The sequence below is a fragment of the Bos javanicus genome, chromosome 8, assembly GCF_032452875.1.
Source record: "Bos javanicus breed banteng chromosome 8, ARS-OSU_banteng_1.0, whole genome shotgun sequence".
NCBI classification, from domain to species: domain Eukaryota; kingdom Metazoa; phylum Chordata; class Mammalia; order Artiodactyla; family Bovidae; genus Bos; species Bos javanicus.
The window spans coordinates 21,932,219-21,946,422 of NC_083875.1; the positions used below are offsets into that span (position 1 = coordinate 21,932,219).

The following is a 14,204-nucleotide window of genomic DNA, read 5'->3' on the forward strand; positions in this document are numbered from 1 at the left end:
CCGTGGTGTTGGAGAAGACTCTTGAGAGTCCCTTGGACTGCAAGGAGATCCAACCAGTCATTCTGAAGGAGATCAGTCCTGGTATTCTTTGGAAGGAATGATGCTAAAGCTGAAACTCCAGTACTTTTGCTACCTCATGCGAAGAATTGACTCATTGGAAAAGACTCTGATGCTGGGAGGGATTGGGGGCAGGAGGAGAAGGGGATGACAGAGGATGAGATGGCTGGATGGCATCACTGACTCGATGGACGTGAGTTTGAGTGAACTCTGGGAGTTTGTGATGGACAGGGAGGCATGGCGTGCTGCGATTCATGGGGTTGCAGAGTCGGACACGACTGAGCAATTGAACTGAACTGAACTGACCTGGGGAGTTCGTCTTTCAGTGTCCTATTTTTTTTTTTTTTTTTGCCTTTTCATATTGTTCATGGGGTTCTCAAGCTAAGAATACTAATAGGTTTGCCATTTCCTTCTCCAGTGGACCACATTTTGTCAGAACTCTCCACCATGACCCATCCATCTTGGATGGCCCTACATGGCAAGATTCATAGTTTCATTGAGTTAGACAAGGCTGTGGTCCATGTGATCAGTTTGATCAGTTTTCTGTGATTGTGGTTTTCATTCTGTCTGCCCTCTGAGTGAAAAGGATAAGAAGCTTATGGAGTCTTCCTGATGGGAGAGATTGACTGTGGGGGAAACTGGGTCTTGTTCTGATAAGAAAAGTGGGTAAAAAGTGGATAATGAGTGGGTTAAAAACAAACAACCTTAATGGTTGGATTCACTTTATATTTATGATCAAAAACTGACATGGGCATGCACTGCTGCCTATTTCCATTGTTTATTCACTCCTGATCTTCTAGTTAAAATTTTTGTATCTTTGCTTCTCTTCTCAAAAGTCTAGAGCCTCTTCTCTGCTCCTAATTAGATAATCTTTTTTTATTTTGCTCAGAAAATGAAAGCAAAAGAAGGGAAATTCCACATATTCTCAAAACTGTTGACATGCCTTCATTTGTTTCTATTTATTCTTGTGATGGGATATATGATCATGTTTCTGAGTCCAAAATTCCATCTGAGCATAGTCTGCATTCTCTCTTGAGCATTTAGTCTCCAGGTCAAAATTTCACATCTACTGTGTGATACAAAAGTATCACCCTATTTTCCATAAACAAAACACCCCTCTTGACTTTTATATTCTTCTATGATTACTGACCTATTTCTTTACTGTCATTTGGAGAAACAGTTCCCAAAAACTCATTTCATCTTCTCCAGTTGTTTTCATTTAGACTTATCTAAATAGATATTCTTACCCATCACACATACAAAACTGCTCTTATTAATATTATCAATGTCCTCCAAATTTTCCAATGTAAGTGAAAGTGTTAGTCACTCAGTGTCCAACTCCTTATTTTGAACTATCAGCAGCATTTGGAACTATTTAATATTAACACCATTAATTTAAAAAATATGTATTCATATAGAAAATAATCTCTATTGGTTTTCTTTCTATAGCATAAACCACTTCTTACATTTGCTGCTTCTTCTTCCTCTATCCTTAATAGAAAATGTTGGAGTTTCCCAGGGCTCAGTGCTGGGATCTCTTATACTTCTCTATATTCACTTCTAAGTGACCTGTTCTTGGCCTTTATATGAGTTCCACATGCCATGCGTATGACTCCAATTTATATCTTCAGTCTTGATTTTTCCCTTAATTTCAGACATAAATAAGATTTCCTCCCCTACATCTTCATTTGGATATTTATTAAATGTCTCAAACTTAACAAATACACTAGTGAATTCTTGATTTCCTCCCAAAATTCTGTTTCTTTTTATGCTTCCTATATAAGTATTTGACATCTCAATTCATTCTTTTTCAGACCAAAATTTTGGAGGCACCATTAATTCCTTTCTTTCTCTTACACTCCACATAAAATCCATAATCAAATTCTACACTTTCTACCATTAAAATGTATTGAGAATCTGAACTCAATTTACCAATTCTTTTTCTAAAATTCTCTTCCAGGCTACCATCATCTTTTATCTGCTTATGAGTAATGTCCAAACTTATTTCCCTGTTCTTTTCTAGCATAACTATTCTCCACAAAACAGATAGAATGATACTTTTAAAGTGTCCATCAAATTATCTATATTTTCAGGATAAGAGTGGACCAAAATCCACGCAGACCTTCATCCTAGCTTCATATTATATTATTGAGGTTTTAAGGTTATCTCATCCACCAGCATTACTTAGCCTAAGTAGAATAAATGGCAAGTTTCTCTATATTTAATTAAATAGGTAGACACAAATTTAACTAAGACTATAGATACACAAGGGCTTCCCTGGTGGTGGTAGTAGTAAAGAACACATAGGCATAATGCAGGAGACATAATAAACATGGGTTCAACCCATGGGTCAGAAAGATCCCCTGGAGGAGGGCACAGCAACCTACTCCAGTATTCTTGCCTGGAGAATCCCATGGACAGAGGAGCTGGCCTGGCTTCAGTCCATAGGGTCGCAAAGAGTTAGACACGACTGAAGCGAGTTAGCACACATGTATGCATATGTTGCTGCTATTGCTGCTGCTAAGTCACTTCAGTCGTGTCCGACTCTGTGCAACCCCATAGATGGCAGCCCACCAGGCTCTGCCATCCCTGGAATTCTCCAGGCAAGAGTACTGGAGTGGTGTGCCATTGCAAAAAAGGAGTCCAGAATGGTGGTGGCTAAAAGACAAGGAAGGGAAAAGTCTGTGAAAATAGAACAAAGGAAGGTCTGAGAACTGGAGTGAGGACCTCAGGTAGAACAAACAGCACTCCTGGCTAGCCCAATTTACATAGGGCAGGTCCAGGGGAGGAAAAAGTAAATAAAAAGAGGAGCCAAAGGGCCGGGGGTCTCTCTCTCTCTCTCTCCCGTGTTCTCATTCTCTCTCTTTCTCTCTCTCTCTCCTCTTCACGTCTTTTGGGTTGGCATGCCTTCACACCTCCACCTCAAGAATGTATTTTCCTTTATTTTCTAAATAAGACTGATCTGTCTGAGAACTATAACACGGACTATTTGAGAGCTGTGACACGCCGAGGGCTTTAATGTCTGTCACTTCAAATTTTGTTGTAACGAGACAGAACCGAGGAAATTAACCCACTCCCCTAACATCTATGGTACCGTGACTCCAATTTAACCTGGCTGAAACAACCTCAGCGTGGCTCCCCACAAGGAGGAGGCCAAACACAGCAGGAGCCCAACTCGAAGAAAGATCCCGTGGTGGAAGTGAAATGCAAAGAAAACCAAGAGCAGGGGAAGTGACAAGAAGCCCAGCATGGTGGAAACCGGGACAGTGAAAAATGAACTCAGCAGAAAGCTCACGCAGCTCAGTCTCAGATTCTAGAAGACCTCAGGTTAAGGTAGGAGGTCCTTGCTCCTATGGCTGGAAGGACATATGCCTAACAAAACTTAATTCTTTTACAGTCTCTTGCTTATTTCCTCAAACCCCCTGCCCCCCCCCCCCCCCCCACCAAACAGGCAAGTGGCAATGGGTGCAACTGAGGGACTCTGGAGAGGCTACTCCTTGGTATGTCCCAAAGGGACTATCTACTGAGCCCCAGTAGCTGTTACCCAAGCTGGTGGGGGTTCTTCTGTCCTTAATTTTCTTTGTGCCAAGGATCAGGCCAATGAACACTATGAGCACAGATCAGGTATTTAGCAGATTTTTCTGGCAGGCTATGAAGGGGATTCCTTGGCACTTTTTTCCCACTGCTTTTTCCTCCCATCATTCAGCTCTTCTCTCCCAGGACTGAAGCCTGACTAAAACCCATGATGCCTGGCTTCAGGACCTAATGAAGCTCAGGCTCTGAAGTCTCATTGCAAAAACTCAGTGAGTGATAAAGCAATAGGTAAGATGTGGATTTGTTGGGATTCGGAGAGAAGGGCACTCTGCAGGGTGTAGGCTATTGCAGAGGGCAAGGGTTTAGGCCACGGAATTCAGTCTGGCTAGCTTTTGCTAGCTGGGTGAATTCATATGCTAATGAGTGGGAGGGCAGACACACTGAAACCATAATCACTGAAAACTAGTCAATCTAATCACACTAGGACCACAGCCTTGTCTAACTCAATGAAACTAAGCCATGCCCTGTGGGGCCACCCAAGACGGGCAGGTCATGGTGGAGAGTACTGACAGAATTTGGTCCACTGGAGAAGGGAATGGCAAACCACTTCAGTATTCTTGCCTTGAGAACCTCATGAACAGTATGAAAAGGCAAAATGATAGGATACTGAAAGAGGAACTCCCCAGTACAGTAGGTGCCAAATATGCTACTGGAGATCAGTGCAGAAATAACTCCAGAAAGAATGAAGGGATGGAGCCAAAGAAAAAATAATACCCAGTTGTGGATGTGACTAGTGATAGAAGCAAGGTCCGATGCTGTAACGAGAAATATTGCATAGGAACCTGGAATGTCAGGTCCATGAATCAAGGCAAATTGGAAGTGGTTAAACAGGAGATGGCAAGAGTGAACGTCGACATTCTAGGAATCAGCGAACTAAAATGGGCTGGAATGGGTGAATTTAACTCAGATGACCATTATATCTAATACTGCGGGCAGGAATCCCTTAGAAGAAATGGAGTAGCAATCATAGTCACAAAAGAGTCCAAAATGCAGTACTTGGATGCAATCTCAAAAATGACAGAATGATCTCTCTTCGTTTCCAAGGCAAACCATTCAATATCACAGTAATCCAAGTCTGTGCCCCAACCAGTAATGCTGAAGAAGCTGAAATTGAACGGTTCTATGAAGACCTACAAGACCTTTTAGAACTAACACCCAAAAAAGATGTCCTTTTCATTATAGGGGACTTGAATGCAAAAGTAGGAAGTCAAGAAACACCTGGAGTAACAGGTAAATTTGGCCTTGGAATACAGAATGAAGCAGGGCAAAGACTGATAGAGTTTTGCCAAGAAAATGCACTGGTCATAGCAAACACCCTCTTCCAACAACACAAGAGAAGACTCTACACAAGGACATCACCAGATGGTCAACACTGAAAGCAGACTGATTATATTCTTTGCAGCCAAAGATGGAGAAGCTCTATACAGTCAGCAAAAACAAGACCAGGAGCTGACTGTGGCTCAGGTCATGAACTCCTTATTGCCAAATTCAGACTTAAATTGAAGAAAGTAGGGAAAACCACTAGACCATTCAGGTATGACCTAAATCAAATTCCTTATGATTATACAGTGGAAGTGAGAAATAGATTTAAGGGCCTAGATCTGATAGATAGAGTGCCAGATGAACTATGGAATGAGGTTCGTGACATTGTACAGGAGACAGGGATCAAGACCATTCCCATGGAAAAGAAATGCAAAAAAGCAAAATGGCTGTCTGAGGAGGCTTTACAAATAGCTGTGAAAAGAAGAGAAGTGAAAAGCAAAGGAGAAAAGGAAAGATATAAGCATCTGAATGCAGAGTTCCAAAGAATAGCAAGAAGAGATAAGAAAGCCTTCCTCAGCGATCAATGCAAAGAAATAGAGGGAAACAACAGAATGGGAAAGACTAGAGATCTCTTCAAGAAAATCAGAGACACCAAGGGAACATTTCATGCAAAGATAGGCTTGATAAAGGACAGAAATGGTATGGACTTAACAGAAGCAGAAGATATTCAGAAGAGCTGGCAGGAATACACAGAACTGTACAAAAAAGATCTTCATGACCAAGATAATCACAATGGTGTGATCACTCACCTAGAATCAGACATCCTGGAATGGGAAGTCAGGTGGGCCATAGAAAGCTACACTATGAACAAAGCCAGTAGAGGTGATGGAATTCCAGTTGAGCTATTGAAAATCCTGAAAGATGATGCTGTGAAAGTGCTGCACTCAATATGCCAGCAAATTTGGAAAACTCAGCAGTGGTCACAGGACTGGAAAAGGTCAGTTTTCATTCCAATCCCAAAGAAAGGCAATGCCAAACATGTTCAAACTACTGCACAATTGCACTCATCTCACATGCTAGTAAAGTAATGCTCAAAATTCTCCAAGCCAGGCTTCAGCAATATGTGAACCATGAACTTCCTGATGTTCAAGCTGGTTTTAGAATAGGCAGAGGAACCAGAGACCAAATTGCCAACATCTGCTGGATCATCGAAAAAGCAAGAGAGTTCCAGAAAAACATCTATTTCTGCTTTATTGACCATGCCAAAGCCTGTGACAGTGTGGATCACAATAAACTGTGGAATATTCTGAAAGAGATGGGAGACCACCTGACCTGCCTCTTGAGAAACCTATATGCAGGACAGGAAGCAACAGTTAGAACTGGACATGGATCAACAGACTGGTTCGAAATAGTAAAAGGAGTACGTCAAGGCTGTATCTTGTTACCCTGCTTATTTACCTTATATGCAGAGTACATCATGAGAAACGCTGGGCTAGAAGAAGCACAAGCTGGAATCAAGATTGCTGGGAGAAATATCAGTAACCTCAGATATGCAGATGACACCACCCTTCTGGCAGAAAGTGAAGACGAACTCAAAAGCCTCTTGATGATAGTGAAAGAGGAGAGTGAAAAAGTTGGCTTAAAGCTCAACATTCAGAAAAGGAAGATCATGGCATCTGGTCCCATCACTTCATGGGAAATATATGGGGAAACAGTGGAAACAGTGTCAGACTTCATTTTTTGGGGCTCCAAAGTCACGGCGGATGGTGATTGCAGCCATGAAATTAAAGGACGCTTACTCCTTGGAAGGAAAGTTATGACCAACCTAGATAGCATATTGAAATGCTTAGATATTACTTTGCCAACAAAGGTCCGTCTAGTCAAGGCTATGGTTTTTCCAGTGGTCATGTATGGATGTGAGAGTTGGACTATGAAGAAAGCTAAGCACCAAAGAATTGATGCTTTTGAACCATGGCGTTGGAGAAGACCCTTGAGAGTCCCTTGGACTGAAAGGAGATACAACCAATTCATCCTAAAGGAGATCAGTCCTGGGTGTTCATTGGAAGGACCAATGCTGAAGCTGAAACTCCAATACTTTGGCCACCTCATGGGAAGAGTTGACACATTGGAAAAGACTCTGATGCTGGGAGGGATTGGGGGCAGGAGGAGAAGGGGATGACAGAGGATGAGATGGCTGGATGTTATCACTGACTCGATGGACATGAGTTTGGGTAAGCTCCTGGAGTTGGTGATGGACAGGGAGGCCTGGTGTGCTGTGATTCATGGGGTTGCAACGAGTCGGACACGACTGAGCGACTGAACTGAACTTAACTGAACTGATGCTCATTAAACTGGGGACCACCCTTGTGATGGGAAGCCTTTCAGCCCCTAGAGCCCTACAGCTTCTGGTTACTACTGAAGAACCCATTACATCCTCTCCAATAGAGAGGGGCCAAAAACTATGTACAAAGTTAACCCCTAGGTGTGGGACCAAGGAACTCCTGGATGAGACCACCAAGCTGAACTGGTCATCATTGTCCTCTGAGATCCCAGTTTCCTAACCAGAAACAATATCCCCTCAGAAGAGAGGCTCTAGAAAGACTACAGCCTTTAACACACAAAATCCTTGCTTGTGGGCTTTGGTCCCCACCAATTCACCATGTAACACTCCAATCCTCTTAGTAAAGGAAAAGGACGGAACCTGGCAAATGGTTCAAGATCTGTGGATCATAAATGAAGCTATAATCCCCTTCCATCCCACAGTACCAAGTCCCTATGTAATCTTAGGAGAAATCCCACCCAGTGCCAAGTGGTTTACAGTCTTGGATCTCAAAGATGCATTTTTTTGCATGCCACTGGCTAAAAATCCCAATATCTTTTTGCCTTCGAGTGCGAGGCCCCAGGAGAAAAACACCAACAGATGACTTGGACAGTATTACCTCAGGGGTTCAGAGATAGCCTCCAACTGTTTGGACACGCCCTTAGACAGGATCTCCTAGATTTGGTTCAGTTCAGTTCAGTTCAGTTCAGTCACTCAGTCGTGTCTGACTCTTTGTGACCCCATGAATTGCAGCACTCCAGGCCTCCCTGTCCATCACCAACTCCCGGAGTTCACTCAGACTCACAACCATCGAGTCGGTGATGCCATCCAGCCATCTCATCCTCTGTCGTCCCCTTCTCCTCCTGCCCCCAATCCCTCCCAGAATCAGTCTTTTCCAATGAGTCAACTCTTCGCATGAGGTGGCCAAAGTACTGGAGTTTCAGCTTTAGCATCATTCCTTCCAAAGAAATCCCAGGGCTGATCTCCTTCAGAATGGACTGGTTGGATCTCCTTGCAGTCCAAGGGACTCTCAAGAGTTTTCTCCAACACCAGAGTTCAAAAACATCAATTCTTTGGTGCTCAGCTTTCTTCATAGTCCAACTCTCACATCCATACATGACCACTGGAAAAACCATAGCCTTTACTAAACAGACCTTTGTTGGCAAAGTGATGTCTCTGCTTTTCAATATGCTATCTAGGTTGGTCATAACTTTTCTTCCAAGGAGTAAGCATCTTTTTAGAAAATACTAAAACATTTTAAAGTTAAGAAATATATTTCTAGTACATCCTTGGTCAAAGCGGAAATTATAAAAATAATTAGGAAATATTTTGAGTTAAGTTATAATGAAAATATATATGAAAACTGGGTAGGAGTGACATCACTGAAAATGAAGGAGTAGATAACCCCAAGGCTAAGAGCTTCACACAACAAAAGACTAATAATACAGGAAAAACTATCAGAATCAACCTTTTTTGGAATTCTGGAATTAGGCAAAAATTTACAACAATCATGAGAAAGCTGAAGGAAGAATGAAGCTGCTTTATTGTGGTATGAGACCATAGTGGCATTTTAAATTCCCTTCCCACCCTCTCCCACTTGTGAGATTAGTGGCAGCCAGTAGATAGCAGTCCACACATACTGGGGCAGATTGCTAGTGCCAGAGGAGCAATATGGGAATCTACTCTCAAGGAACTGAGGTTGTGTGTTTTGAGCTATCTGGTGATACCCCTCCATGGATTGGCAAAATGGCTTGTCTTTGTTTAATCTGACTTGAAGTGTTCCTAGGACTGAGGTGGCTTCCCTGGTGGTTTTTGCCAGAAGCATGTGAAGGCAAAAACTCTGGCTACAGCAGCCCAGGGGAAGAAATACCAGGACAAGAAATAGATTTCCAGACAAAAGCCTGAAAAGGAAGACGTTGGGAAAAGAGATTCGTGAAAGAATAAGGACTTTTGAAAGCTCACTCATATACTAGGGAATGGAGAAGGAGAAGTTCATGTGCCTAAACAAGGCTGAATGTATGTTCAGAAAAAGTTTTTACCACTGACTGGCCTTAGGTTCCACACAAATAGGAATTAAGTCTAAGACAGAGTTTTGAAAAGTCTGGCTTTAGTGTTGAAGAAAATAATCAAGATTGAGCCAATCTGTAGAGACAGGGAAAGTTTTTCTTTCTCTCTCTGTTTTTTTGTTTTTTCTTCTTGGCTCCATGTCTTTAAGGAAATTGAAGAAAATAAACTGATCGCTACGCTAATAGCACACAGATATCAGTGGCCACATAAGACTGCAGGGTTTGCAATTCATTGTTTAGAAAAAACACGAAACAACAAAATCAACACTTCCCACATACCATGTACAAAAGCATTCCCAGTTGTATTATAAACCTAAATGTGAAAGGCAAAATTGAAAAATATTTAGAAGTTAATGCAGAAAACTTTTTTGTTACCTTGGAGTAACAAAGGATTTTTATTAGATAAGATACAAATACTAACAGAAAACACCAATAAAGTAAATCATCTAAAATTAAGAACTCTTGCTCACCAAAACACACTATAAAAGAATGAAATTGAAAGCCACAGAATGAGAGAAGATATGTGTAACACATATAACTAAAACATACTTATATCCAGACTAAAATTTTTAAAAATAATCAACAACAAACTCCTATAAATGAATAAAACCGAAAGAAAAAAATGGGTAACAGGCTGACCCAGCTCTTTTTGAAAGAGGACTCTAAATGAACAATAAATATAAGAAGAGGTAGTCAACAGAATTAATAATAGAAATTGTAACCATGATATAGTGTATCTGCACACCCACCACTTTAGCATTGTTTACCAACTTGTGTCAAAGATACAGATCATACTAACAGTGTGGCTTTAGTTACAAATCTGAAAACAGCTTGCCACTATGCACTGAGATTATATGAGCATATCATATGACCCAAGCATTTCTATGTGCTCCAGGGTCCTTGTACACAATTTTCACAGCATAAGTAGTGATAGCTTAATGTTGGGAATAACCCACATGTTCATCAAGAGTCCAAGAGCTAAATAAACAGTTACTTTCAACCCAGAACTACTTTTCAACAGTGAAAATGAGCTATATCCAAAAATAGTAGCTAAAACTTACCAATATAAAATTGAATAACAAACCAGGACCTAAAATGACTATACTAATGATCTTAGTTTTATAAAGGTCAAAAAGAGACAAACCTAAATTAAATTACATAAGATTGCATACAAATGTTAAAACTATACAGAGGAGTAAAGAAATGACTACAAATAATGACAAACAGCATGTGGTGATTATTAGGATGCTCACTATCATACTCTAAGTATATGTTTTTACATATATATATATATGTAGTATATTTATAGTCATTATCAAAATCCTAGAATGGTTCTTTATGTTAAGAATGCAACATTCTGCTCTTGCAGGTATACTGTGCAGGCATTAACATGCAAGTGAACGGGACATTATGTGGCACATACCTTGTGCAGCTGCTCTGGCACTGCTTGACCAGGTAGGTATATATGGAACACCTGGAAACTAAGAGGAGTATGAGCCTTTGAGAAAAAGTTGTGTTTCCTAAGCATGCCCAAGTGCAAAAGTTTATTATTATCTTGGAAGTAAACCATACCCCAGGCTTCCATGGCCTGGTAATATACCAAACATAGTAACATTAGTCAAATAAGCACAAGACTTGCTGTTTTATATTCAGTATTTATCCAATCCATCTCTCTATCCATAATTGCTGGAAAAAAGTAATTTTTGGAAACTACTCAAGATATTATTTTTAATTTTATTAACACATTGTATTGTGTATAGAAAATAACATGTCAGGAAAGAAAATTAGGAAAATAGAAAAAAGCACAAAGAAACCTAAATTACAAGGTGATCCCAGCATCTAGATCATTAGTCAAGTAGTATGTAATACACAAACCACACATATATAGTTATATATTATAACTGTTCTTGTTATTATTATTTTAAAAGTCTTTGTATATTAAAAAGATTAACTCCTTGGAACTGATGAGCCTTTCAATTGCATAAGGTTTTTCAATGCAATTTTTCAATTTAATATTTTAATCTAACTGACGGGAGAGTGTGTAATTTCCTTAGTTCTGTCTCATCACAACAAAAATTTGAAGTGATGGACCAGTGTTACAGCTCTGTGTTACAGCTCAGTTTTATTTAGAAAGTAAAGGAAAACACATCCTCAAGGCATGAGGGCATGCGGATCCAAAAGACATGAAAAGAGAGAGATCCCTGGCCATTTGGCTCCTCTTTTTATGTTTTTACTCCTCCCCTGGGGCCTGCCCAATGTAAATAGGCTAGCCAGGGGTGCTGTTTGTTTTAATTGAGGTCCTCACTCAGATCCTTGGATCTTCCTTTGTTCTATTTTCGTGGGCTTTTCCCTTCCTTGTCTTTTAGCCACCAGCATTCTGGACTCCTTTTTCCTATTCTAACTACCTAACATAACCACTTCTATTGGAATTTTTAATTATAGTCTTTATTTTTGGTTTCATGTTTTGAGAGTCTTTACTATCTCTAATTTACAAAGCTATCCATAGTTTCATTTGGGATGTTTATAGGTTACATTGTTATGTTTATACCAAATATACCTAGAATTTATTTTTATTTATTTTTTAATACGAGTATTAGATTTTATTTTTAACTAAAAATAGTAACCAATGATCCTAACATCATTATTTGAGTAACCTGTCCATTTCCTATTCATTTCAAATTCTATCTTTATTACAATATAAATGCTGATATTTGCCTTTGCTTTGTGTGAGACTTGCACATTTTTTTATTAATAAAACTCTATTGTTGCATGAATACAATACAGCTTTAATTATTAGAAGGCAATAGTACTTTTAAAAATGTGATATGTCATTTTATTACAACTTTCAGTTCTTTCTTGACTATTCTCATTTAATTTGTTTAATAGATGTATTTTACAATCATATTATTAAGTTCCCCCAAACTTCCTTTGTGATTACCTTTGCAGTTACATTTACATTTATGACTGTTTTAAAAGAGGATCACTTTCTTTTTCACTTTTGTAATTTTTCCTTGATTATGGTATATCTCTCATTTTATTCAAAAACTTTATTAAATATCTTGGCTTATACTCTTTTTTAGTATTAGCCACAAATATTTCTTGATGAGCTTATTGGTATTATTTTACAACTTTTCTTGTTTTTAGATATTGTTATCTCTTACCCTTTTAATTTTTCCACTTTATATTCTAGCAAATTATTGCTTTGAAATTATTTCTTAGGAACACTACTTTTAGAATGTTTACTATAACATTCAAATTATTTAGATTTTATTTAGTCAGACTATATCTGGATAAACATATCTTTCCATTAAATTTACAGTTTCTAGGTAGATATCTTCAAGAAAAAAAATTCAGCACCCTCCTCAATTTAAACTATTTTCTATTCTATGTATATATCACATATATTACCCAATATTTTTTATTATATTTGCAGTATTCCTTTTCTGTTATCAGAAATCTGTATTGTGGCCTTTATTGCCTCTTCTCCACATTTATCATTTTCTGAGTTTTGTCTTCATCTCTTAATTTTTCCCAAAGAATTTTTATGGAAAAAAAAACCCATCAACAATTACATAATCCACTTATTTACCTTGTTATCTCTCTTAATTCATGATAGTCTGACTTCCCCCTGCTGCATTATACCAAGATTGTTCTCTTAAAATTGTCAGTGAGCTTCTTGCAACTCAATTTTATAGAAAGTTTTTTGCATATCTTACTGTTCCTCTCAGCACCATTTGAATTTTAACATTCTCATCCTTATTGAGCACCAATATTATTATTTTTATGACTCTACATTCCTAATTTTCTTCCTTTCTGAGAACTCCAAATGAGTCTACTTTAGCTTTTTTATTTATAACTTAAATGTTAGTTTGAGTTTTCTCCAGAAAACAGACATTGGGCTTGCATGCAGATAGTTCAATTTGGGACAGAATCTTGGGGAACAGGAATAAGAAGCTGGGATGAGCTAAACAGGGAGGGGACAAAAGCCAATATGATGATACAGTATTTACCTGTTCAGATGTTTGAGCACATTAGCAGGATTCATAACATCTTTTGAGGTACTCAAGCAAAAGATATCTCAAAATTGTTACAGTAAGATGATAGAAGGGACAGTCTATCCATGAGTCAAGGGACAGTCTCTTCTTAGTCAAGGACTGCCCCATGAAGTACAACTTGGTTGAATTTTCAGTTCGTTCCTCTAACAGCTGAGCATTCCCACAGGCAGTCCATTCTCCCTACTCAGAGAAGTCTTAGGACAGAAAGGAAGAGAGGAGTATGTGTAGCTGAGCTGAGCTGAGATGCTGTCAGGTGATACTTTCCGGAGCTAGTTGTGGCAGCAGTAGAAAGAGCTTATATAAAAGGTGAATGGAACACATTTGAAATGGGGACTAAGACATACACAATATTCTAGTGCCTCTTCTATTCCTGTTCCACAAAATCTCCTTTAAAAACTCTGTTAGCCCTTTACTGTTAATACTTCTTTCTCTATCTGCCTTTTCATAACTGCAGAACTTATACCACTTCTTATTATACAACTGTTCATGGATATTTTACAGACACATGAACTAATATTCAAAATTGAACTCACCATCAATTAGTTGAGTACTAAGTGCCAGAGTTAATAAAACAGACACAGTCTTTGCTTGTGAAAATGCATATTTTACTAAAGATATTCAACTAAAACAATAATTAAAGTATGGGAATGCAAATTGTTAGGAAGGATAACCAGGAGAAAGGGTTAAATGGGATAAACTAGAAAATTTTAAAAAGCAGAGACATCACTTTGCCAACAAAATTACGTATAGTCAAAGCTATGGTTTTCCCAGTAGTCACGTATAGACGTTGAACCATAAAGAAGACTGAGTGTCAAAGAATTGATGTTTTCAAACTGTGGTGCTAGAGAT

At 38.9% G+C, this 14,204-nt stretch overlaps 1 long non-coding RNA gene across 1 annotated transcript in view; it reads left to right on the forward strand.

The window, feature by feature from the left end:
* The window catches only part of LOC133253378 (uncharacterized), a 47,988-nt gene extending 37,225 nt beyond the window's left edge, over positions 1 to 10,763 (forward strand). The window contains exon 4 of the long non-coding RNA XR_009738293.1: positions 10,670 to 10,763. This is a non-coding gene — a long non-coding RNA (uncharacterized LOC133253378). The remainder of the gene's footprint in view (positions 1 to 10,669) is intronic.
* The last annotated feature ends 3,441 nt before the right edge of the window (positions 10,764 to 14,204 follow it).